The 26,507-nt window shown below is 49.0% G+C and overlaps 1 protein-coding gene across 3 annotated transcripts in view; it reads right to left on the reverse strand.

Moving 5' to 3' along the window:
• Positions 1-26,507, reverse strand: part of SFMBT1 (Scm like with four mbt domains 1) — a 1,637,826-nt gene that overhangs the window by 596,746 nt on the left and 1,014,573 nt on the right. The gene's annotated exons all lie outside the window — the stretch shown is intronic.

The raw sequence follows: 26,507 nt of genomic DNA on the forward strand, positions 1-26,507 counted from the left end.
ACCCCATAGCCCATTAAACACATCTAGAGTCAAAGGAATACACTCAAATCATGTCCAAGAGTGAGGGTAAGAGAGTCTCACTCTTGGCAGGAGAAAAAAATAAACCCCAAAAATCCAGCAAAGCTGCTGGGGGACTCACTAGATTAGGAAATTCAGCCTAAACAGAGAATTCTCCCTAACAGGGGGTGTAGCCCTGATCTTCCCTGAGTGGATTCCTGCCTTTATCATCCCCACTCAGACTCCCTCCTCTTCCAAATGCCTTGTCTGCAGGCTCTCTCTCTCCTTGCCACTCTCTTACTGTTGCTACTCTCTACCGGACCCCGGGTCAAATCACCTCTTTTCTCTCCGAGTGGGCAGATCTCTGCTCCTCCCTCCTGGCCTCAACCACTCAACTCCTCCTCCTTGGTGACTAACATCCATCTTGATTCTCCCTGCTCCTCAACTGTGCTTTTTCGCGACCTCTGCGACTCGCTCTCCCTCTCTATTCACCCCTCCGGCCCGAGTTACTCTGCTGGTCACACACTTGATGTCTTGATCTCCTCTGGCCTCCTCCTCTCTATTCCCCTCACCACTCCTCTCCTGGAGTTATCATTGCCTCCTCTCGTCCCATATTTCCATCTCCTCCCCTCAAGCCAAGCCTACCCCAAGATTGCCACCCACCTTCTCGGACATCCGGCCCATGAAGTGCGTGTCAGTAGAGGCTTTCGCTGCCACCTTCTCTAACTCACCCCCCACCATGGGCTGACTCGCACCCTCACACAGCCCTGTCCCTGCTTTACTCCTCTATTTCTGCAACTCTTGATGTTCTTGCCCCTGTCATGAGGATCCGTTTGAAGTCCAAAGCCAAGTGCAATTCTTGGTCCGAGTCTGACCTAGCTACGCCACAACCTAAGTGTAGGGCGGCTGAGAGTAAATGGAGGACTTCTTGCTCATAGTCTGCCAAACTGGCCTGCCGCATGCTCTAAAGGCAATACAGACTTTGTCCGCACCAAAAAGAGAGTCCACATTAAAGTCTGTGTCTCTGCGGCATCTAACAACTCGGCCGAACTCTAAAATCTGTATGGAGTTGGCCAACCCTGCTGCAGTCTCCACCCCTCCTCTCGCCTCCCAGGCTCTTTGCAATGCCCTTGCCTCTCACTTTATCTCTAAAACCCAGGACATTTTGTCTACCCTCTCCTCTGCTCGCACTCCGTCCGCTCCCCTCCCCTCCCCTGCTCACTGACCATCCTTCAGCTACACCCTCCCTCTTTTTCCTCCTTTCCTCTCATCTCCCCTGATGAGGTCGCTAGACAAGTCTGATCTATGAAAGCCTCTTCAAAACAGGGCATCTCTGTTCCTCTAAAACCATTAAGGACTACATCGATACCCTCGCTCCGGCCTTTGCCTCTGGATCTTTCCCCTCCCCTCTGAAGCACTCCCTTCTGCATCCTCTCCTCAAGAAACCCACAGCTGATCCTTCTTGTCCGGCTAGCTATCACCCAATTTCCATTACTCCCTTTTTGGATAAACTCATGGAAAAGCTGGCTATCTCTCAGCTTAACCTTCATTCCGATTCTGTTGGCTCTCTCCAGGACCACCAATCTGGCTTCAGAGCTGCCAGAAGCACGGAACCTGCTCTCCTGAACATCCGTGAAGACCTGCTCTCCAACCTTGACTAACATTCCCTTTGTCCTCATCCTACTTGATCTCTCCTCTGCTTTCCCTGCTCAACCGTCTCCATGACAACCTGGGTATCACCAATCAGGCTCTGGCTGGCTGACCTCTTTCCTCTCTGATCGACCCTTCCAGGTACAACTTGGGTCCTTCCCATCTTCCATCTCCCTCTCTACCTGTGGTGTGCCCCAGGGGTCTAACCTCTCGCCCTTGCTTTTCAACCAATACTTGGCAACTCTTGCCTACTGCATTTCCATTTTTTGTTCAAATTTCCAGTGCTATGCTGATGACACCCAACTAATTTCCAGGCTTGCTTCAGCCACCTCCTCTCCTTCCCTCATCTCTGATTGCCTAATCGCCATTCAGAATTGGTGTGCCGCCAATGATCTCTGTCTAAATGTCAACAAGACTGAGATCCTCCTCATTGGTACACCTCCACCATCCTTTCCCCTCACTCTCTGGCCGGCCAACCTTGGCCCTCCTCCTACTCCACCTGCGAGGCCAAGAACCTTGGGGTCATCTTTGACTCTACACTTTCCTCTCTGCACACATCTCCGACGTCTCTAAAAAGTCTAACTTCTTACTATACCTCCTCAGAGGTACTCTTCCTTTCCTCTCCTTCCCTCAGAAGCTCACTGTCTCCCAAGCTCGGGTTCTATCAAGGTTGGAATACTGTAACAGCCTCTTTCTAAATCTACCTGCCTCCAATCTCGGCCATTTACAGATCGTAGCTCTCAACTCTGAAATCCCTTCATTGGCTCCCAGTTGATGCAAGGATTACATTTAAAACCCTCTGCATTGTCCACAAGGCTTTCTGAGGCCTGGGACTGAAATACTTTCAAACTATCCCTCTGTAAATACCTCCCGTCTCGAGCCCTTCGCTCCTCTACTTCTAACTCCCTCAGGGTTAGTTGTTTTTCAAAGAAACGTGCTGGGGTTCGATCTCGGTCTTCGGCTGGGGCCTCCATCAGGAGATTGTTCTCCTCAAGTTTCAAGGTGGAACATCCTACCTGCCACCTTGAAACTTGAGGAGAACCATCTCCGGTTACAGAAGCACCTCAAAACCTTCCCTCTTCGCTTCTGCCTTGTCCTCTCCCGATTCTGTTTTTCTCTCTTCGCAACGTGCACCTGGCCACCCTCTGTCCTTCGGGCCCAGGTATCTGCTCACCCTAGCACCCTCCTGGCACTGCCTCCGGGCCACCCTTTGCACTGGGCATACAGTCCACCACCCACTTTTCTTCTGCACTTATCAGATATACCCTAGCACTTGGTGGCTGCATTGCCACTTTTTTTCGCCTTTATTTAACTTTATTATTTATTCAGTTCTCTCCTCTGTAACGCACTTTCCACTTCTCCTCCCTTCCATGCACTTCCCCCCTTTTCCCTTTACCATGCACTTGCGTGTTCTCAATGTCACTAGGCCTAGTAAGACCGTTGCTTGTGTTCTCCCCTGTTGGACCCCCCACCCCCTTGCCCGGTCGTGCTCTGAAACACTTGTGTATGAGCGCAATATAAATAAAATATAATTTCATTTCATTACAACGTGCAGGGATGTCAGCAAACAACAGAAAACAGTGTTCAACACAAAGTCCTGAGATTCTTCAGCTCGCAGATTCCTTTCAGCTCCCTTCCCCAAGTATAAAACAGTTCAAAGTAAAGTCTCAAAATCCCCTTATTTAAATTAGAATGCAAAAAAGTCTCCAGGTCTCAGGGTTTCCTTCCCCCAAGGTAGGAAACCGGGTTTGCTTCCCCAAGTTCCAAAACACACTAAATATCATTATCTTCCACAGTTTGGTTGATATTTTTTTCAAATGCATAGTTCAAATGATTGTGTAGTTTTACCACGGGTTAAAATTGTCTATGTGTACCAGGCTGCAATGTCCCTGTCTGCCTGTTCTTGTCACCTTTTGGTTTCAAGGCTTTGGTTCTATTGAACAACAAAGTCTTAATTCACTTTTGTGTTGAACAATTAAACCTCTGGCTTGGGGTTTGTGTTCCCTTCATATATAATTCAATAAATGTTAATGCACACTTTAGATGTATAATTCAATGGGTGGAGAGCTTTGAAAACTGGTTTCTCATCACACGCAATGATTCCGATGTAACATATTCCCTTTTGTTTAATGGTAGACATAACTGGTCGTTTTGCTTTAATTGGATCGCTTGGTATTCAGAGACTTTCGAGAACTTGTGCCTTAGCACACGCAACAACTCTGATACTTAACAAGCATAAATGTGTGTTACACTTTAATTGAGCGGCTCACTGTTCGGAGAGCTTCGAAAACGTGCTTTCTGACACACGAGACCACTCTGAAACAATGTATTTTGTAAAATGCTTAAGTTCATACACATGCATCGGCTTTAAGCCCTAGAAACTCAATGGCCACTTTAGGATGTTTGTGCTACAGCGTGGATCACACAGCTTTCTTCCTCTATTGCCAGGGGCTCCAGCTTCTGGCCCTCAGACACTCCTGGGGTGGTGGTTCACCACAGGGCAACAAGCAATTTAAATTGAAAGGAACAGGGCAGCCTTCCAACACAGCTCCCTTCAACTTTCTTGGCCGGCTCCAGGAAGTTGTCATTACCACGCCATCCACAACGATCCTCTGCTGCAAGCACCAGCCTCCTGGTCCTTCTTCCGTTCACTCTCTCTGCCACCTGGATGGGCTCAATTTATACACATGTAGCCCCCAACAGGCTGCTTGTGTGAATGATTATTCAGTCCTGCCGGACTCCCATTAAAGGACATGCCTGACCTTCACTATTCCTAGCAGGCATCTTCCTCTTCCCAGTACTAGAGTGGTAAAAGAGCATAGTCTTCATTGCTCTTAGTTGCCTCTTCTTCGTCCCAGTACTGTCCCTTGCCAGTGGTGGTGAAATGTGGGGAGCTGGCTTATAATAGCCCATAAAAGTTGGTAAGCGGTTGGGTTGGCTGTCACTAGGGAAAGGGGGATACCATGTTTCGCCCAAGGGTACCCAACTACCCGTTCCCGAGGATCTGCCACCCAGGTGATCCACCCTCGCTTCTCTGCTCCCAAGGTCAGCATACAATATAGATGGCCTTTCCCTGGCCACCTGTGCAGAGGATCCGAGGGGTTCAGAAGTGAGACTGCCCTCAGGTTTCTCACAGGACATATAATAGTACCAAAAATCCCAAGTGTAAAAAGCTAGGGTGAAACCAAAGTATCTCCATTGCACTGCAATGTAAGATACTTTGTGGAATGTTATAAAGTCGCAGAATGCAAAAGAAAAATATAGTTTCACAGTACTGACAGTCCAAATGAGCCAAAGACAAGGGGTGTGAAGCTGAAGGCATCACTTCCCTTTAAAAACATACCAAAAAGAAAGGGGGGGTCCACAGAAACTAAGGAGGGAAAGTTGCAAAAAGAGAAATCATTCCCAAAAACCGAAGTAATGGCAGGGTTTGGAGGCTCTGCGTATTGTGCAGCAAGTCTTGTTGGGCATTATCTCTTCCATGTGGTCCTTGGAGAATCCCTGTATGTCTGATCCTTATTTAAACAAGGGACTAACTAGTCCACCTAGCTGTGGCGGGTCCAGTGACCTGCCCCAGTGAAGCAAAAAGGTTGGCACGGCAGGGACTTAGTCGCTAATCTGCCAAAGTATTGGTGTGTAGGTGCAGTTTGCCAAAAATGTAAGCCCATGTAAGGTTCCCGTGCCGGGGCCGTCCACATTACACAGGACTTAAAGCTGTGTGGTTGTATACCCAATATTGTTGCTGGTTATGCTTGGGACTTTGAGTGAAGTATGGTAGCTGCAATCTTTTTACCAGTGTCATATGTCTCCACCTCCACAGGGTTTTCCTAACAAGGATGATACATGTCCCTTATGTGGTTCCCCCACCCTGGTAACCTGTCGATAATTTGGCTATGTTGCGTTCAGAGCAATGCCCATCTCTATGCGTTTCCCTGTTCTTGTAATGGCATGGTTTCTTTTTTGTGTATCCCATGTTCCATGTGTTGCAGGGTCTCCGGGACATCCAGTGTGCACGTTGCAGAAGCCATTTGGGTATTTTGCCCTGTTGTACCATGGCTCAGCCTATTGCGGATGAGGGAGTTCCTCGTACCATGACTGTTGGCCAGGTTCTCGGTCTTCCCTGTGTCAAGATTTCGCACAGGTGAAGGGTTCCTCACTTGGTGGTACTCGGATAGGAGCTCCCTTCCATGTTCGAAACTTGCGGAACGGACACAGTGTGGCAGTAAAATCCATGTGCTACTAGGGGCTCTCCCCTCCTACGGTGGGCTATTGGAGCTCTGGAGCAGGTTGTCCCATCAGTCCCTGTTAGAACCTTGGGACCTTTGCTGGTCTGCCCCGTGAAAGCAGGACAGGTGTGGGGTTTGGGACGGAAGGACTCTTGGACCTCTCCTGTGCTGGCGGAGGCCGTACAGGGTATCCCCGAAAAGAGGTGCCCTTACAAAAACTAAAACCATTATCTTTGATCTGGATGTTATAAAGTATTCGTCTTTTTCTGGAAGGCGCTCAGCCAAAGCTGCCTTCTACCACGATCACTAAGGAAAAAGCCAAAGTGTGTGAGAATAGGTCACCAAACAAAGCAAAGAAAGCAAAAATGTTCAAGTTGGCAGAGGAGACCTCCATGCGCACCCTGCACACCAGTGGAACTTGTCTTGCATGTGCCATGAAGGTTTTTCAATAATCTTCTGGCGCAGTTGCTTTTGGGATGCTCGTCCTGTCCCATGTGGAGAAAGGGACTGACTGTTGGGTGGGAGCTGTGGGGCAGGTGCCACACGGGTCGTGTAAAGGGTGCACCCACGCAGGAAACTCTGGAAAATTCTATTTATGCTGTGGATGTCATCACTCCTTTCCCGGGGCTAACCCCCACCCGCATGTGGCCAAGGGATGGAAGCTGCTACCTGATCCTGACCCTGGGGGCGTCTTTATGGGAGAAGGACCACCTGGGGGGAGGTGACACTCAGGGAGACCTGATGGTATCAGTGGAGGAAATCACATACCCTCCTTTCTCCTTCAAAGAGGTTTCCTCAGTCCCCCTTGCATTAATGGCATATTGTTACCTTCACTCCTGATCTCTATGTAAAGTTTGGGTGTTTAATCTTCAACCTTCCACAAGAGAGAATATGCGGGCCACTGAGACGAGAAGGAGGCAGGGAGTAGTGAGGAACACGCCCCAAGCAACTTGGTATCCATTTCCCCCCAAGTAATACAAAATGTAACAACCTCCAAAACTACAAACAATACCTCTTCAAAGTTTGCATACAAGTCCTGAAACTGGACATTTAAAACTACTGGAACACCTTTCCAGACTCAGCATATAAGTTAACTTGAACTGACTTCTCTACTTCTAAGGATAGAATTACTGCCACAAGGAAGCTGAGCCGAGTTGTGAAGATCAGTGAAGACCAAGCTACGCCCTAGTTGTTGTGAGCGCATACTGGCCAGCGGGACATTTAAACAGCAAAGCCATCTGAAGGGGAGAGGCCGAGTCATCTTGGTGCTGACCGAGGAAAATCTGGGTGAAAAGTGAGGTCTGAACAGCCAACTAATCCCGCTCGCTTCCTTGTTCCAGTGAAGCGGGGGTGAGCAGCTCGCCGACCGCCATGACGTGCTGGAGAGATCCCAGCTGTTCCTTGGGGCCTCCAGTGAGTTTGTTTAAATATCGTTGGCGCCTCGAGCGTGTTGTTTTTCACCCTCTCCCTGCAGCCACTTCCGGGTCCACACTCGCTCCCGCCTCCCTGCCCGCCCACCCCTCCTGTGATTGGTGCTTCTGCAAGTCCTCCTTGGACTACCCGTGCGGCTGCTCTCCCGCTCGCTTCCTTGTTGCAGTGAAGCGGGGGTGAGCAGATTGCCGGCAGCCACGATGTGCTGGTGAGATCCCAGCTGGTCCTTGGGACCTCCAGTGAGTTTCTTTAAAAATCGTTGGCGCCTCGAGCGCGTTTTTTTCATCCTCCCCCTGCAGCCACTTCCTGGTTCACACTCCCGCCCTCCTCCCTGCCCGCCCACCCCCCCATTGGTTCCCATCTGGTCTTAACGGAACCTCCTGAACAGCCCCCAGCCCGGCAGCCCCACGGCTAAGGGGCCCTAAGGCTCCCACTTGGCTCCTGTTGTGTCTGCTGGTGTCTGCATGGGACGCCAGTCGCCAGCCAGTCTCCCTGATCAGTCCCACTAACCTCCCTGCCTACCCCCCCACAGACTTTTAAACACTGCTATGCTGTCCCCCAGGTTGCTGTAATACACACTTTCCTGTATGTAAGATTTTTGCACTGTGAAACCTATGCCTTTTCTCCCCTTACTGGATTCTAAAACGTAGTTGGCCTCCCCACAGGTTGCAGTAATATGCACTTTTCTGTATTTAAAATGTTTCTACAGTTGAGCATCTCTGAGCACCTTGAACCTGAGAATCTGTCCTATTGCGCAACCTGATTGTCGCTCGCTATCCCTTCTGCCTACTCTCCCCAGTGTCTCCCCCTCTCCCATCTACTCTATGGTTCTCTCTGTCTCGCCTATCTTTTCAAACTGCTTCTCTATCAGCTATCCTGCTCTCCTCACTAAATCTGGTAGGAAGAAGTTTAAAAAGGACATCTTGGTCTCCAACCCAGGCCTCTCTATCGCCGACACCTACACTAGTGCCTCCTCCAAGGAAACTCTCACTGACATCCTCTTTGTCGTGCCTTCATCTGACCTAAGGACCCTTCATATGGTCTCTGTGCTCTCTCCTTTCTCCTTCTCTCCTATTAATGGTGGCACCCGTTGGGACGTCCTCTTGGCCTCCTTCCAATCCTCGAAGGTCATCATTAATGTTTACTCCAATGGGACCGTCTTGGTCCAAGGCCCTCAGGTCAACCTTCACCTCATTGATAGACACTTCCTGCGCTTCATCAACTTCCTTTCTTCTCCTGCTGTCCCCCTCCCCTTTCCACAGCTTCCTTGCCTTCCTCCTCCCTCACCGCTCCTTATCGGGCTCCTTCTACACCTCTGCAGGGCATACCTCTAATCTGTACACCTACCCGGGAGTCCTTCAAGGATGGCAACCTTCTCCATATTGCCACTCTTTCTCGCTCTGCTGTCAAACATTCCTCTGATATCTGCCGCCTTCTTGAAGAACTTGACCTGGATGTCCTCGGTCTCACTGAGGCATGGTTCACGGACAGCTCTGTCACCAGCTTTGGCATGCTCCTACCTGACGGGTACAAGATCCTCTCTGCGCCCAGGCCCAACAGATCTGGTGGGGGTGTAGCCCTTATCTTTCCTGAGTGGATTCCTGCCTCTGTCACACCTATGCAGTCCTACTGCTCTTTTGAATGCCTCGTCTGCCGGCTCTCCCGCTCTCCAAGCCATTCCCTTACTGTGGCTACTATCTATCGGCCACATGGGCAGATTTCTTCCTTCCTCTCTGAGTGGGCTGACCTCTCCTCCTCACTCCTGGCCTCAACCACTCAACTCCTTCTTGGAGACTTCAACATCTACTTGGATGCCTCCTGTCTCCCCCTCTGGACTCTTTCGCGACCTCTGCGACTCTCACACTCCCCATTATCCCCTCCGGCCCAACCATTCTGCAGGGCACACCCTCGATGTTCTTATCTCCTCTGACCTTCCTCTCTCCACTCTTCTCTACTGGAGTGATCACTTTCTCCTATCCTCCCACCTCACCCTCCATACCCCCCAGGCCAAGCCACCTCCATCACTGCCACCCACCTTCTCGGTCATCCAACCCATGAAAGCGTGCGTCAGTTGAGGCTTTCGCCGCGACCTTCTCTCTCCCCATCCCCCTCTGGCTGACTCTCACCCTGACACAGCCCTCTCCATGCTCCCCGCTTCTATATCTGACACTCTTGATATCCTTACCCCTATCATGAGAATCCGCCTGAAGCCCAAAGCCAAGTGTAACTCCTGGTATGACTCTGATCTCGTCACCCTAAAACGCAAGTGCAGGGTGGCCGAGAGGAAATGGTGTTCTTCATGTTCATCATCTGACAAACTGGCCTGCCGCAAAGGCAATACCGGCTCTCCGTCCTCACCAAGAAGAGAGCTCATATCCAAGCACGCATCTCTGCTGCATCTAACAACTCGGCTGAACTCTTTAAAATCTGCAAGGAACTAGCCAATCCTGCCGCAGTCTCTACCTCTGCTGTAACTTCCCAAGCCCTCTGCACGGCACTGGCTTCTCACTTCATTTCAAAAACTCAGGACATCCTGTCCTCACTCTCCTCCTATCGCCTCTCTGCACCCATTCCCTGCTCTTCCTCTGGCCCCTCTGCAGCCACCCCCTCCCTCCTTTTCTGTCTTTCCCCTTTTCTCTGCCGACAAGGTTTTTATAGACACGTCCGAACTATGAAAGTGTCGTCGAAACAGGTTCACCCATGTTCCTCCAAAACTATCAAGGACAACATCGACTCCCTGGCTCCTACCCTGGCGTATTTCTGCAATCACTCCTTCGCCACTGGAGTCTTGCCATCAGCACTCCCTTGTGCACCCCCTTCTTAAGAAACCCTCTGCCAACCCCTCCTGCCGGCTAACTATTGCCCTATATCCATCACTCCTTTCCTGGGCAAGCTCCTGGAGAAACTGGCCATCTCCCAGCTTAATCTCCACACTGAATCTGTTGGTTGTCTTTATGACCATCAGTCTGGCTTCAGAGGTTCCAGAAGCATGGAAACTGCTCTCCTGAACATCCGTGAAGAACTGCTCTCTAACCTTTCCTCCAACACCCCGTGTGTCCTCATCTTGCTTGATCTCTCTTCTGCCTTCGATACTGTCAACCATGCCATCCTGCTCAACCGTCTCCATGATAACCTGGGTATTACTGGTCAGGCTCTGGCGTGGCTGACCTCTTTCCTCTCCGACCGACCCTCCCAGGTCCAACTTGGGCCCTTCCTCTCTGATATCTTTTTTCTACACCTGTGGTGTCCCCCAGGGATCCAACCTCTCCCCCTGGATGTTTAACCAATATCTAGCACTCCTAGCCCACTGCATCACCACTCGGTGGCCCAATTTTCAGTGCAATGCGGATGATACCTAGCATATTTTCAGGCTACCCTCGGCCTCCTCCTCTCCTTCCCTCATTTTTGACTGTCGGCTATCCAGGAGTGGTGTGCCGCCAATTACCTCTGCCTTAATGGCAGTAAGACTGGCATTTTACTCATGGGCACACCCACTCCTTCCTTCCCTGCAGCTCTCTGACCGGCCTCTCTTGGCCTTCTTCCTGTTCCCACCTGCAAGGCAAAAAACCTTGGGGTCATCTTCAACTCCACACTCTCCTTCTCTCCTCACATGTCTGACGTCTCTAAGAAGTCACATTACCAGCTACACCTCCTCAGAGGTATTCTCCCTTTCCTCTCCTTCCCCCAGAAGCTCACCGTCACCAGAGCCCTGGTTCTCTCTAGACAGGACTATTGCAACAGCCTCTATCTAAATCTGCCTGCCTATACTCTCCACCCTCTGCAACTTATCCAGAACAGGACTGCGAGACTTGTCCTTGGCCTCAAGCCTGTCACGACCCTCGCCCAAAACCCCCTTTGGCAAACCCATTGGCCATGTGGAGTCAAGACTTGGGCCTTTAGAGCCTGGCATCCTCTTCAAAAGCCCTCCTGGGGCCAGGCTCATACACCATGAAAAACATGTCCTTGGGAACTACTTTATTGTGTTGTCAGCCAACATGGAGGCATCCACATAGCTTGGTTCCTACGAAACAAGCTATGCGGTCTAGTGTTTTGGGTGTGGTAGCCTAGGGACTACTTTACCTGGACTATTTTGTTGGGGCTATTTAAACCACTTTGCAGTTTTCAACGTGACGCTCACCGTGTCCAGCTATACCCCTGAACCTTGGAGAAGCAGAAACTGCATGGAGACAAAAGGAACATCATTAGCAGCAGCATCTTACCTGCAGTCTTCATCTTTAGTTACTCGCAGCTCCCGAGAACAGCTTCCTTGAATTTGCACGCTTCCCGGACTAAACGACATGAAAGAGGAAGATAGAGGCAACATTAAAGAAAGCAGAAGAGACATTGCAAATTACGAACTGCTCTAAAGGCTTCCCTGGTTGGTCGCCTCTCGGCTGGCACCACTCCAGAAATTACACACGCGCTGAAGAACACCGCGACCTACAAAGAAAGGAAAAAACAGGTTAGCAAAGGCAAGACATTGCAGCGCTGCGCATTGCGCTTACTTACCGCATCATAGCGCTCTTAATGCGCCATCATTTACCAGCGGGGCTCAACCAAGCCAGTTCACTGCGCTGAAGCTCTGCATACCTAAGGGAGAAAAAGAGACATTATTAAACAAAGAAAGGCATGCAGGATAGCAACAATACTAAAGAAAAGCAATAAGACCTACCTGAACAATATCAAATGGGCCGCCGTCAGTGAAGTAACTGGACTGCACACGCCCACGAAAGACAACGCGCCCCTGCAAAGAAGGCAGGACGGAGAGCTCGCCTAACTCTACCACAAGGTGAGGAGAGGGCCCCAGAGGGTCTGAAATCATACAGGGTCGGAGGGAGGATACTTTCCCCCGTCGGCCAGTCTTGAACTCAGTCCTCCTGTATTTTCAGGCAGAAACTTTCCCGCAGACCACATCTGGGCAAAACTGCAAAGTATACCAGCGGGTAACCCTCCTAGGTGGCGTCCCTGTGGATACCAGGTGAGCGTTATATAGCCCAGGGATCGTATCTCTCCAGGACTGAAATCACTGCACTGGCTGCGAGGATTAAGTTCAAAACCCTCTGCATTGTCCACAAGGCATTCTGGGGCCGCAATACCTTCAACTCTCTCTTCCCGAATATCTTCCTTCTCGAGCCCTTCGCTCATCCGCTTCTCCAAGCAACGAGTTGGTGGTAGATCTCTCTCTTCAGCAGGGGACTCCCTCTGGAACAGCCTTCCTGCCTCCCTGAAACTTGAGGAGAACCATCTCCAGTTCTGGAAGCACCTCAAAACCTTCCTCTTTGCTTCTGCCTTCTCTCCCTTGCTAAATTCCTGGTTGATATTGTACTGGTTACCTTGTTATGGAGAATTCTCCTTCTAGGGCTAATTTCCCTCACCTAGTGAGTCCCCCAGCAGCTTTGCTGGATTTCTGGAGTTTATTTTTTCCACCTGGTAAGAGTGTACATCCTTTTTCCACTCTTACATGTGTTTTGGCCTATGTGTTTTTACTCATTGTGTGATCTTGGGCAATGGAGCACACCACTCCAGGTGCCCCTATTCTTGTACGGGTTACACAGCACCTTTAGTGTAGTAGCCCAGGGTTGTCGTTAAGGCTTCCCTCTGACTCCATTTCGCTGGGGCTGACTACTGTCCCCCAGAGACAGGTAAAGTTGCCATTTACCTTACATAGTCATTTTTCTACCACATACCCAGTACACCCCATCTTACATGGAGTACTGGAACGGGCTAATCTGTATTTCTGTACCCCTTTTCTGTCTGTACCTCCCTGAGCATTGTTTCGCTCTTTTAACATTTAGTCTTGGCTGGTGGCAGTGGTATCTACCCTAACTTTTCTACCGCAATTATATTAGATAAACGTGGTACTGTTCTTGGCTATTATATTAGCCTCGAACATAAACCCGCTTGACAAAATCATCTTTCTTTTGGCTCCGGTTAGGTCCTTCTTGTGTTTTACTTTGCGCGGCAAACTAAGTCCGCCTTCTTTGTTCACCGTCTTTTGGCGGGCTTCTGCAGAGAAGCCCTCCTTTTGGCGCCTGGGTGTCTAGGTAGACTGAATGTGGGGAAGGGGTGATTTCACCCCCTGCACAGGGTATCCTAGGAAACCCAAGTCGCACTTTGCCATGATTGGCTGAGGTGGTTGTCCCGGCTGGACATCCCCCCCCCTGCTGCGCTATTGACAGCCAGGCTGTGTGAATGGGGGTTTTGCGCATAAAAGGCAGGTCTCTCGAGCTAGAAGTCAGAGTTGCCTCTGGAACTACAAGGAACCGAAGAGAAGCGGAGAGAACGACGGCTGCTGCAACTACCCCGTCCCGGTGAAGCCCTGCTGCAGTCCTGAGCTATCTACCCTTGGTCGACTAAGAGGAGATCCAGTCCGGAGTCTTCTTCCCTTGAGCCTGGTGGGGATAACCAACTCAAAATCTTCAGCCAGAGATCTACGCCGTGGTCGAAATCGCTGCACACTGCTGTAGTGGTCCGGATAGCCACCTGCTTTGCCTCTCCTGTTTTTAAAGAGCACACCTTTTTTCCATTGTTGCTACTGCCGGCTTCATCCCTGTGTGGTGCAGACCCCCTTCAGACGTCCTCCTTCACAAAGAAGCTCCAGGAATCGTGGGTCTGCGGGAAACCAACAGGAACAACTGCCAGGGCACCAGCTGCATCGTGGGAATAAGGTACTGTGCTCTACTCGAGGAAACTGGGTGAATCCCTTTCCTTCGTCCTCAAGGCTCGTCCTGGTCTTCCCTCCTCCTTATAACTTTTGCTTCCGAACATTGACAATATCCAAGTGCTTTTGGGCTATGCTGAATCGTGAACTAACGGTGTGATCTTCGGCACGGGTCTCCGGTGTCACTTACACCTGGCTCCGACCCTCTGACTTTTGACTCCTGTTTCTGAGTGTTTCTCGCTACTGTCTGCCTAAACTAAATATTGCCTGTGATATTTGCCTCCAACTCCCTCTGGGTATCTCAGGTGCCAAGTGTGCTTTTTCCCCGGTAGCATTTCATGTCACAGATACGCTTTTATTGAGTAGACCGAACTGTGAAAAAGTGATCGCAACCGTATCCTCGGTATCATGTTTTGTTCATAACACCGGTTCATTCAAACACAGGGTACTTACCTTGAGACATACTGTACAAAGTTAATTGGTTAGTTGTAGTATATTTAACGTGTGGTTTTGTTTAAAGTTTAATAGAGGTGTTGTGTTTATAACTGACCATTTAAAAATAAATGTACTTATATTTTTTACCAGAAACCTTGAGTCAGTGTTTGTTTGAGGCACAGTAGTTGTGGTCCCTTTGTGTAATCTCTGCTAATGCTCATATACTCTTGAGATAAGCCTGGCTGCTCTGCTACTGCTACCACTATAACTTAGTAGTACAAGCTTGTACCAAAGGTAAACTTGTATTGCCACCTGTGGTCTCAATTGTGTGTAGGGGTCCCTAAGGGCACTGCACAGGATTCTGCCTAACATACCTGGCCACCCTTTCTCATCTCGGGCCCAGGCCCCCGCAATTTGCACACCTGCACTGCCTCCATTGCAACCCCCGCACCTGGGGACTGTTTTGTATCCATACAGTCCCCCTACCAGCACTTATGTCTGCTCCTACCTGCACTTGCCACCATCTGGCCTTTCTATTGTCCTATTTATTCTACTATCCCATGTACTGCACATTCCCTGCACTCTCCCTTCCCCCTCGCACTCCCCCCCTCTTTCGCATGCACTTGCGCGATCTGAAGGACACCTGGCCTAGTAAGATCGTTGTTTGTCTTCCCTCTATTCCCCCTCCCTTGCCTCGTCGTGCCTCGAAACACTTGTGTATAGGTGCGTTATAAATGCCATATCATATCAACTGGGTCATGGGAGAAACCGAGAGAGGCAGACTGTGGCGACTGGTACACTGCTGGAAGGCCAAAGAAGGGAGGACAGCCTCCTGGCCCGGGGGGCTGTGGAATTGGGAAGCGAGAGCTGGAGGAAGGACACGAAGCTGAGGCAGCGTGCCTAAATGAAGGAAGCCGGATGCCAACATGCTGCTACAGGGTCAACGCGGAAGAAGCCATTCCCGCTACAGCATACCGGTGAGTGCACCTGAGGAAGAGAGGACGTTGGGTCTGTTAGGGGACTTTTGCTAAAGTCCACTAAAGGTAAGACTTCATTAAACTGTCCCAATATATATAGGTCTCCAACGCTTCGTATCAGTCTGCACTACTCATGGAACCTTGGTAAAGTGGCAGAGCAGTTAGGCTCATCATAAGAGGAAGATATGAGCTGTAGGAAAGTACACTGAACCCAGTTAGTAATGCAATTTAAAGAAACACTTAGACAATTAATGTATATCAAATATATATTTACACAAAAGACGCAAAGTCCACGGCTTAGTTTGTAGCTGTTTGCAGTTACAATTGTTACAGCTTATGACATTTCTACTGTATCATCATAACGCGCACTTGCATGCACACACAAAGATATACAGTAACTGTATTTAGTGTTAGGCAGAATTCTCAAAAATGTGCCAATTCCCTCAACCTTAGAGGCCCCCAGAAACTTTGCTGGATTTTGAGGACTTGATTTCTTTTAACCTGGAGAGAGTGAGACACTTTTTCCCACTCTCTCATGTATTTTAATGTGATTTTATACACGGTTTCTTTTTTGGTTGTGGAGTCTAATAACCTTTGCCTTTTACCAACTTTTTAAGAGTATTCTGAATGCCAACAGTAAGATATTAATATCCCCAGCACCCTTGTTACTGAAGTCACCTTTGGGTGTAGGTTGTGTCTCTGCGCCATCCCAAAAGGGTCTTGTTGGATTAAGAAACTCAAAGTGTACAGTATTGAAGTATATCTGTGTGTTACTATGCTATTGCTCCCTTCTGAAGAAGACTTTATAACAGACTGACAAATACATTATGAATTGTTTATGCCAGAAACCTTGAGTCTAAGAGTGTATTTGAATATCTGTAACTGAATCTTTGGGTAACTCCACTACAGCTCACATTTCCCCTCTTGAGATAAGCCTGGTTGGTCAACACGCTACCAAAACTGTGTAGTACAAGCTTATACCAAAGGTTGGGTTGCCAATACCTGTAGTCATAGTTGTTTGTAGTGTTCCCAGAGGGTACTGCATACAAACTTTGCCTAACAGTAAGACCACAAAGTATTTTTGGAAGGAAAACAGTTGGTTCGTCAAACAGTAGCCGAGTTTAAGGTTCTAGAGGCAGGTTCAGTGCAAGTTAGCACTTTAAGACCAATTCGCAACCCAAGCTAAAAGGCAGTTCAGCAATGGCTCAGTCTTTCGAACTGTAGTTCTCACAAGGTTAGTCAGAGAGAGTTAGAAGGGGAGCCCCTAGAGCTACACAGCAACAATAGGCACTTATTGGCAACATTTTCAAAGGGGATAACTTTAAAAGACACTATGGAGAGTCTTAAAAATTACACCCATAAAAATATTTTAAAAAATAAAATTACAAAGAGAAAAAAAAAAAAAAAGAGTAAAAGACAGTGTGGAAAAAGATTCCCACTCACTGAGGTATAGAGAAAATTAATCTACCAGTCCAGCAAAATGTTCTAGGGTTGACAAAGGACAGGAAGATTTATCATTGATATGAAAATCTTACCCAACAATCACTTACACCATCCTAAACAGGGACGGTCCTTGGTCCTTCTACCAAAGGGTAGGAATACGTTTTAAGTGAGTAAGCGATTCCAACTAGTTACATGAAAAATGTTAGTTTTCGAAGGCTGTTTCTGTGTAAAAGAATCTATAAAACGGAGTATGTATGCACTTTAAGGTCACAACCGTTATTAGATATTAATTACTTATTTTTCATCCGCTTCAAACAATGGAACTGCTCCACAATGCTATTGTGGCTAAAGGTGAGGGAAGGCTGGTATCCAATGTGTATGCTAAATTGAATCTTGTAACTGGGGGAACTGGGACGCAAGAAGGGGCCAAGCAAACCTAGGAAAAAAACTTGACTTGGTAATAGATGAAGGGGAACTGAATTTGATATGCTTACGTGCGCAAACTGGTTGGTTTCTTTCTAGCAATAGCACACAGATATTGCTAAGAAATGGGCTAGGGGATCCCCCATGATCCTGAAAATATGAAGGTGGCTAATGTAAGCGCCACTCTTGTCAAGATGTGCAAGAAACTTAAGTTCAAACCTCAACACACCGCACAGGGCCGACAGACATCTGGGCTTAATACAAGAACTATATAGTGAAAGGGACCTCAGAAATAAGCCTGAATTAGCAGAGGGAAGATACATTTTGATGCTGTGCATGACCTCTGACAAGAAGAATATTTCATACACTTAAACCACGGACATGATGATGGAGATAAACAGTGGAATGAAGTTTAGAAGTGTGCATTTCGGATTATGTTATGGTACTGGTGTATATATACTGTCTAGAGTATTCACGGTTTATGATTTTTCTTAATTTGTGGAAAATATTGATATACATAAAAATATTTTAATGACCTTTTTCATGCAGCATTTGCTACAACAAAGATGGATATTTTATTGATAAATAAGATTGTTGCTACTACGTAATTGAATAACTTGCAATGTATCAGGCACTATAGACGAATGTCAGAGTTGGCACTGCTGTGGTTCAAACCTGTGATATCCAGAGCGACTATAGTTGAATTGAAGAGGGAATTTTAAGTCACTAAGCTTGCTGGTCAGTAATATAAAGCATCCCTGCTCCATCACACAATGCCTGTGCATCTTATCTGCAAGACTTAACAGGGTGCTTGGATTAATATGAAAAACCAATCCTCATTTCAGTCTTGGTCTGGATGGAATTTGCAAATTGTGCTGTGTGAAAATTCAGTGCAATGTGACAAGAGTTTGAATTCATCAAATTTGTACAGTATAAATAGTATAGTATAAATAGGAACTGTTACTCATCGTAGGGACTACTGTGCGCCTATTCCAAAGTCCCCTTTCCTCCATATTTATTAGCGTTCTGAGTAGCATGGATGGGACTATAGCCAAAGCAGAGCAACTTGTGTTTTTATCCAGTAATGGTGCCACTAAAAAGGCTCCATGCAAGTGACACTCTCATACCTGGTGACTGGTTCACTGAGGTAATTATACAGAACAGCAAATTTGAGACGCTAATGAGTACACCCCATTTGTGTTTTTTTGCAGGTTTTTCCAACTATGGAGAAGAGGAGGTTTTAATCCTAAACACACAGTCACTGATTAAGAGAGGCTGGGTTACAATAGTCCTGTGGAGTCCTGATGAAGGACAGGCAAAAATAAAGGATGCTCTCCTGCTGCAAGTAGGAGAGATCGAATAGACTATTGGGCCGAAACACGTGTCGACAAGTTCGTTTTGGACACTGTATTGAGTAACTGTTAAGTTAGTTTGTCTGAAAGTGTACGCACAAGCACCACACCAAGGTGGGCAAAGCCAAAGTGCGAATGCACCAAAAAAGACTGTTAGAGACAAATAGTTGTGACAGAATTACATGCCAACAGCCTTTTTGTGAGGGTTTATAATCATTTGCAAAAGACCGCAGACTTAAACAATGCCTTTAATTTGAGATGCCTAGATTGAAATGTGATGACTTGGTGTGAATAATTTATTGCCTCACCACTGAATGTTTTGATGTTTGAAATAGGTTTCTGTGTTTCTTGTTATGTATTTGTAAAAACCAGAACATGTATTTTTGTAAAAATTAGGTGCAATTAAAAACGTTGACCTATTTCTGGTGAGCATAGAGCTGTGAGAGAAGAAAGGGTGTATGGTTTTTGGGAGGAGTGTCAAATTTACCAGTAGTTCCAGGTAGGTGTTTAGTGATTGCACTGTTGATTTCAAAGAGGTCTTGGGAATTTTCAACTGGGCCCCATTTTTATTATACATTTCCTAGCAGCCACCAGTCAGCTCCTGAAGCGTCAAAGCACCCAGGAAAGTGCTTGAGAGGGGCACCACACTCTTGCACGCAAAGCAGACCCCGACAATTTTTAGACATTCAACCTTTTGGTAAAATTTTGGGAATTGGAGGTAAAAGGGGAATTTCATAAGCAGACAGGTTGTCTCATATTGACAGCTGTTAGGGAGAAGTCTCAGAAATGAGCTAATTGCGCTCTACCTTAGAGACCCCCAGAACTTTTGTTGGACTCTAGGACTTTATAATTTTGAACATGGAGAGAGTGAGACCCTTTTCCCACTCTGTCATGTATTTTTCTGTGATTTAACACTGTTTCTTTTGGTTTTTGGAGTCTGACAAACTCCATAGGCATCATATATACATTGTGTCACACAGCACCTTCAGTGCAGTGGCACAGGGAAGTATCTTAGATTTCCCAAAGTTTTAAATACCTTCTCTTGGTAAAACTACTGTTTACAAGAGCAGTGAAGGGAAACTGACTTTACTTACATTTTGTAGTTTTCTAGACCAAGCACACACAATCTTACCAAAGGGTGCTGGAAGGGTTACTTAGTATCCCCTTTGTCTAGTTTCTCATGTTACGCCTTCTACAATTAATGGCTGGTGGCAGTAGCTTACTTTTACTACCATTGGGAGTTTTTACTGCGGACTGCTTTCGCAGCTGCAGTAAAGCACCCATGGGTGCCCATTTTGTCAAAATGGCCCCGGTCTTTTTTCGCCATTTCTTGTTGGAAAGGTCCTTCTTGAGATTTACAGGCCGATTCATGTAATTAATGTGCGCTGAAATTTTCAGCGCAAGCGTGCGAAAGAGTGCGAATCGCAGTGCAAGTCACAGGCCACGCAGTCACGCCGCCTACACCAGGTGTTGGCCATCATGACTGCACGCCCATCAGTCCGCAGGCACATATACCTGCCCAGAACACCTGCAGAAAGACAGGATGCCGTCCAGGATTTCTATGGGGTGGCATAATTCCCCAAAGTGCTGGGTGCCATTGATTGCACCCATGTGGCTCTACGTCCCCCCAGGGCATCTGAGCACATCTATAGAAACCGCAAGCACTGGCATTCCATCAACGTGCAGGTAGTATGTGATGCCAAGGGAATCATCACCTCAGTATATGCCAACTATACAGGGTCCACCCACGACAGTTTCATTTACAGAATGTCAACCCTAAACCAGGACCTAGAAGCTGGGTGGCATGGTGATACATGGCTGCTTGGTGAGTATAAATGCCACTGCACAGGCATGCATGTCAGATACTGAGTAATGTCACAACCCCACTAATGATACCCATCACCACCTCCCCAGGGGACAGTACCTACCCTCTGAGCACCCACATGATGACGCCAATTCGGAACCCCACCACGCCACCCGAGGGAAGATACAACACAGCCCATATTGCAACACAGGGCATAGTGGAGCGCACATTCTGAGTGCTCAAGTCACACTTTCGCTCCCTTGATCGCTCTGATGGGCAGTGATTATATGCTCTTCCAGTAGTGTGCAGGATCATAGTGGCAGCATGTGTCCTGCACAACGTTGCAACACGCCGGGGCCTGCCGGTGGACATGGTGGTGCCCCCACATCCCCAACCACATGCACGCCCGCTGCGCATGGGAGGGGAAAGGGCACGTGGTGAGGCAGCCCGTACGCAGCTGGTGGCTAATTACTTCACATAAAATCACACCCCTGTGGAGTGCACAGAGCCCTGGCACATACCAGCTGACAATCAATGATGATGACATAAGGGACACTCAACTGTCACAACCATACCATCCTGAGATTGGTCACCTAGAAGTGTTACATTGTGTGCATCCCTACCTACCCAAACACCACCAATGCTGTGTCATCAAAAGACATACATCTATGCTGCTAGATTCATTACCCCCTTGCTAAATACAACATGAGAACAGCGCCATGTCACCCAACCCCTCCCCAGCTCCACCAAACACACCATGGCATGTCATGCAATGTGAAAGCAAACAAAGCAATGCACAAGACCTGACACAAGTGTCACAAAGTACACTGTCCCAAATGGAAACTGCCCACACACAATATGCTCCCAGTAATGTATAACTAACAGCACACATTACCAAATACTTACCACCAACACAATGCTGCAACACACCATGGAAAAATGCAAAAACATGACAGTACTAAGTTCAAGTAGTGGGTGTCTTACAACCTGAATACGCCAGCACATCGACCCCTTACAACTGTAGAGTGATGCTGCCACGCAAATGTCTCAGTGTACTGCATACAACATGAACTGCATCTGCAAAGTAGACGGCCTTGTGAAAACATAAGGAAGGAACCTGCAGATTAGGAGGAAGACATGGATGCACAAGCACATATCAATACACCATGCAGTGTACAATACAACAATATCCACTAGGGATGCCTACACAGTATTGACTACAGACTGCCCACACAGCTCATGGGAGCCCAACGTCACTGTGTAATTCACTGTCACTTGGTCACACCCTTTGCAAGCCCATGGAAACGGGAAGCAGGAGGGGTGTGTGTCTCACGAACCCAAGCATCTAACCCAAACTCAGGACAAGCCTGCATGTGCCCAGCCGGAATACAGTGGATGCCCACGGGAGCCACACAAGGCAACACACTGTAAAAAAATAATAATCAAAAATGGCCATGTGGGGGTCAGGGGGGGTGGGGGAGGCCACCCAGGAGGTTCGAGGACAGGGTGCACACCAACACCCACCTGCGTGGATGTTGCGGAAAAAAAAAAACTCCTTGGGCTCATGGCCTGCACAGCTATGCCATTGTGGGAGAACTGCTGTCGCTCTGCTCATCCTCTGCTGCTGCATCAGGAGGCGGTGGCACTATGCAGGGCAGCCCACGCAAAGCCCTGGTATGGTCCTCCATTCTGGAGGATTAAAGTGCGGAGCTCCCCATGCAGCACATCACGGGTTGCCCGCATTTCTGCACGCATGGCCTCACGTGATGCCCAGATCTCCTCACGTGTTGCATGCAGCTCAGCTGAGAGCGAACGTGTGAGCTGCTCCAGCTGATGTTCTGCCCTAACATTTTGGGAAGCCTCAAGTTCAAGCAGACTCTGCCTGAGGTTATGGAGTTCCACCCTCAGGGCTTCCCTGTGGCCCTGTGACTCTATTGATATGGATTCGCGCAGTCTCCAGTGCCGCCCGTCTGTCCCTGTTGGACGCCAACATGTCTTCCCTGTGTGATTGGCAAATGGAGTCTGTTGCCTGCTGTTGTTGCTTCATCTGCCTTTCAGTGGGGATAATGGAAGTGGCCACCCTCTCCATTGCCTGAGCCATCATTTCTACTGATGCGGCCTGTTGGGTTGCCATTCCGTACATGGAGTTTTCCCATACAGTTTTGCCTGGTGGTGCACGGCCACCGCGTCGACGGGCACCACACCTGTTTGGGGCAAGGCGATCTGCACCTTGCTGTGCTGGCCCTGCCTGAGGCTGCGGGACTGCATTCCACCACTGATCTGCTGGCCCAGGAACAGGATCACATGCTGTGGAGTGTGACCCTGCATCCGTAACCACCAAAGGCGGACCTACCAACACTGACATCCCCATAGAGGGTTATACCTCAGGTCCAGGTGGGTTGGACAGAACAGAATCCCTGCCAGAAACACTTACCTGCGACGGCACATAAGTCTCATCATCCGACTCAGCACCTGAATAGAGGTCTGGGGAGGTGCACCCAGAGACAACCCTGGACCGTATGGTCTGCAGTAACATTGGGTTTTCACCCACCACGTCCCCCCACTGGTGCCCGGTCGTGCCCGAGATTCCTCCTGGGTCTGCACCATCTCCTCAACAGCACCAAGTGCGTCATCACCTGTAAAAACATGAAAGACAACAAATGGAAACAGGCATGAGAACCATAGCACACACATAGGCCGTGACAAGCCAGAGATCCAGTTCATGATTTACACATGTCCCACATGAATATAACCCTGCCATGCATGCACTGTCAAAGAGTAGGAAGTGGAGTCAAAAAGGCAGACACTGGGGAGAGCAAGATGGAAAAGCAACACATTTGCAGCATGTTGGGTAGCACTGGCATCACACATCAGGCTGTGAGTGGCATGTCCAATACACATACATGACACATGCCACCACACAGATGTCATGTAGCATAGCCACGGTAAATTACAAAACTACAGCAATATGTCAGTGAATGAGTACTGTCACACATCCATGTCACATCGACATGATGCGAAGATTGATGCTGAATAGTGTTGCAAAACATGCATGTGCCACACACAAACACATCCAGTGTCCAATAAAAACGTCATTGTGGGCTGATCAATGGTTGGTCACTTTAACATCACAGGAAACATCTGTCATCTTCCACATGCAAACAGGCCCTAACAAAAAATGCCTGTAGCCCAATACTCCATCGGCCTGAATGGTGTAATCATTAACATAACCAGGTAAAAATAATGGCCCAGTGTGGGCTGTAAACAATGACCGAAGCATATCACATATGTTGCAATAGGGCAGAATAATGCGTAGCAAAAATGGGAGTGGAAACAATGAGCCTGAATGAACACTTACAAAATCTGAACAATGTAGTTGCCAGATGACAGTTAGAGGTAAAGTGCACTAATGTGGGCCTAATTGGCAACTGTGGGCAGAAGGGATACAGTCATACCCAAATCCAAGGCACGTGAATGTATGGGAGGAAGCAAATGGGTGACCCATAACACTCAGAAGTACACACCCTGACCTGGCACTCAATCAGAACCCGTCACCCAAACAACATACACATGGATTACACACACACGCATGGGCACTCACCGGACAATGCCTTGTAATCAGGTAGCTCTCCCACACCTTGGATCTGTTCTTCTGTGACGAAGGTCCCAGCAACAGACTCATGTTCAGTGAGTTCGTTGTCCTCTTGTGGAGACCCACCGCCAGTCACCAGAGTAGCAGCATGATTTGAGGCCAGCTTGTCCTTTGCTCTGCGTTTCAGGTCATTCCACCGCTTGTAGCAATCATCAGCTGTGCGCCTCACAAATCCAAGGGCACTTACGCGGTCTGCGATAGTCTGTCAGTGTGCCCTGGTGTGGTCTTGCACCCTGCAGTCACCAACATTTCGCGGCTATGTGCCGTCACATAGCTCACAAGTGCATCAAGTTCGGGGTCATTAAAGCTAGGCTTCCTTGACGTGCCGGACTGTGTAGCCGTGTCTGGGGTCTCAGCCTATAGTGCCAGAGCACCCTTCTTCCTCTTCTTCAAAGGTGGAGCAGAGCCTGAGTGGCTTGCGCTGCTCTGGTCAGTAGGGGCAGAAGCGCAGGTGGACTGGGTACTGGGAGTGTGCGAAGGCACAATGACCATAGGTCTTGGTGCAGGCATTGGCTGAAGTGTGATGTTGGCAGGGTCAACGTCAGTTTGATGGACCAGGACCGACACTGTCCCGGCTGGGAGACTCAGAGCTGGTGTGGATAGAGCTGCAGCTGCCCCTGCAGCCTCCCCACCCTGCCTACTTGGGGCAGCAGATGACATTGCTGCCTCAGATCCACGTGGCCTGGTGACACCAACTTGCACCGACACACGTGGCTTAGACTTGCTGACCTGGAAGTCAGCCTGGGAGTCATCCTGTGCCGGGTCAGATGCCACAATGGGCTGGTCCAACAAGGGCTGAGCTGGGATGGTGTCAGCCACGTTTCCCTCAACCATGGAGGGGGAGGGGCATGGGTGTCCCCGATTGGTCCTCCACACATGGGGGCCTAGGGGCACCCTGCAAATCCTGGCCATATCCCCTACCGCGGCCACCACGCCCACCTTTTGGAGGTCGGCCACCTTTGCCTCCCTTACCGCTAGATCGCCTCCCAACCATGGCACTGATGATGTTGTGCGTATGGGAGTTGCAGTAAACAATTGTCCTGGGCAATTGGGGGTGAAAGGGGTAGGGTACTAGATGGAATTCGTACCCTAGTGCTCTAGCAAGGCTGTCTGTGACCCCTGGGGGAAGATGACGGGTCACACAACGCACAGGCACCACAAAAACAAAAAGTAACGTGCACGCAACCCCTCGTAGTCCACGTGTGTGGAAAAATGAACCCGCACTACGCTGTGGCACCCAGAAAAAGAAAAACAAGCATACGCGTGTTACACGCAGCCTACAATGATCTCTGAAGGGGTACGAGACACACGGGGCAAGCACAGTTGGTAAATGCGTGCGCGACTCACTGTCTGCCTGGAAAAAGAATGTGAAAAAAATGCGCATGTGCATGTAGGCAACACACCCGCCAAAAGAAGAACTGTACGCTGTCTAAGGAGACAGGACAAAAGAAGAAGTGAACGCTGTTTGAGGAAACAGGCCCAAAAGAAATAAAAGGACGCTGTCAGAGGTAACAGGGAGTACAAACTTGAAGCGCTGTGAAGTAATCGCGTGTGAACCGACAAGAAGTACAGAATTCACCCACTCCGTCTCCACGAAAAGCACGTGCAAGGGAATGGGGTCCTACACGTACCTTTTAAAGCGGCCCACACATACAGCATCACTTACGCATGTACGCGCTAAGGCCCTTTCCTCCAATTACACGAGCTGACACTCGGACGTGCAGTTTTTGGACGTGTACGATGAACATGCACCTGTGTTGATGGAAACGCCCGCGCGCGTCATGTCACTTACGCGCGTAGGCCCTTTCCTCAGATTACATGCATCCACACGCGGACGTGCAGTTTTTTTCACGTGCGCTGAACCACTATGCCCACATCACGAGGGAAACGCCCGACCGAGTCACGTCACAGAAGCGCTTACGCGCTAAGGGACTTTGGTCCAATGAAACCGCGTACGTGTGCTGACGTGCTTACGCGCGAAGGGCCTTTCCTCGAATTACACGCTGACGTGCAAGATTTTCACATGCCAAATCACTCCGTATCAAGCTGGCCACGCAACACCACACGGAAGACCACGCTCCTGCCCAGGCGGCCGAATTACTGCCCCCCCCAGAGCCCCGAGCATGCTCCCACCTGCCATCTGCTGCTGCCTGACTACCTGCTGCCCAGGTGCCCTGCTATTTGCTGCCTGCACATCAGCCAGGGGTGCAGTTGCTGTGACCACCCCTGCTGGAACCAAAGACTCCCGACTGGGATACCATCGCTCCACAGCCCAGCCCCAGGACCCAGTTGCCCACCCACTCCTGCCTCTGGGGTTGCCATGTCGGGCACAACACCATCTGGCACCACTGGCAACCCCCAGCCAGAGAGGCAGAGGGCCACCAGCTTCAGTGCCAGGGAAGTTGGTGTCCTGGTGGAGCAAGTCCTGGGGCATTATGATGCCCTCTTTGGAAGTT

Source organism: Ambystoma mexicanum, chromosome 2p (genome assembly GCF_040938575.1).
Source record: "Ambystoma mexicanum isolate Mex_15411 chromosome 2p, UKY_AmexF1_1, whole genome shotgun sequence".
NCBI classification, from domain to species: Eukaryota; Metazoa; Chordata; class Amphibia; order Caudata; family Ambystomatidae; genus Ambystoma; species Ambystoma mexicanum.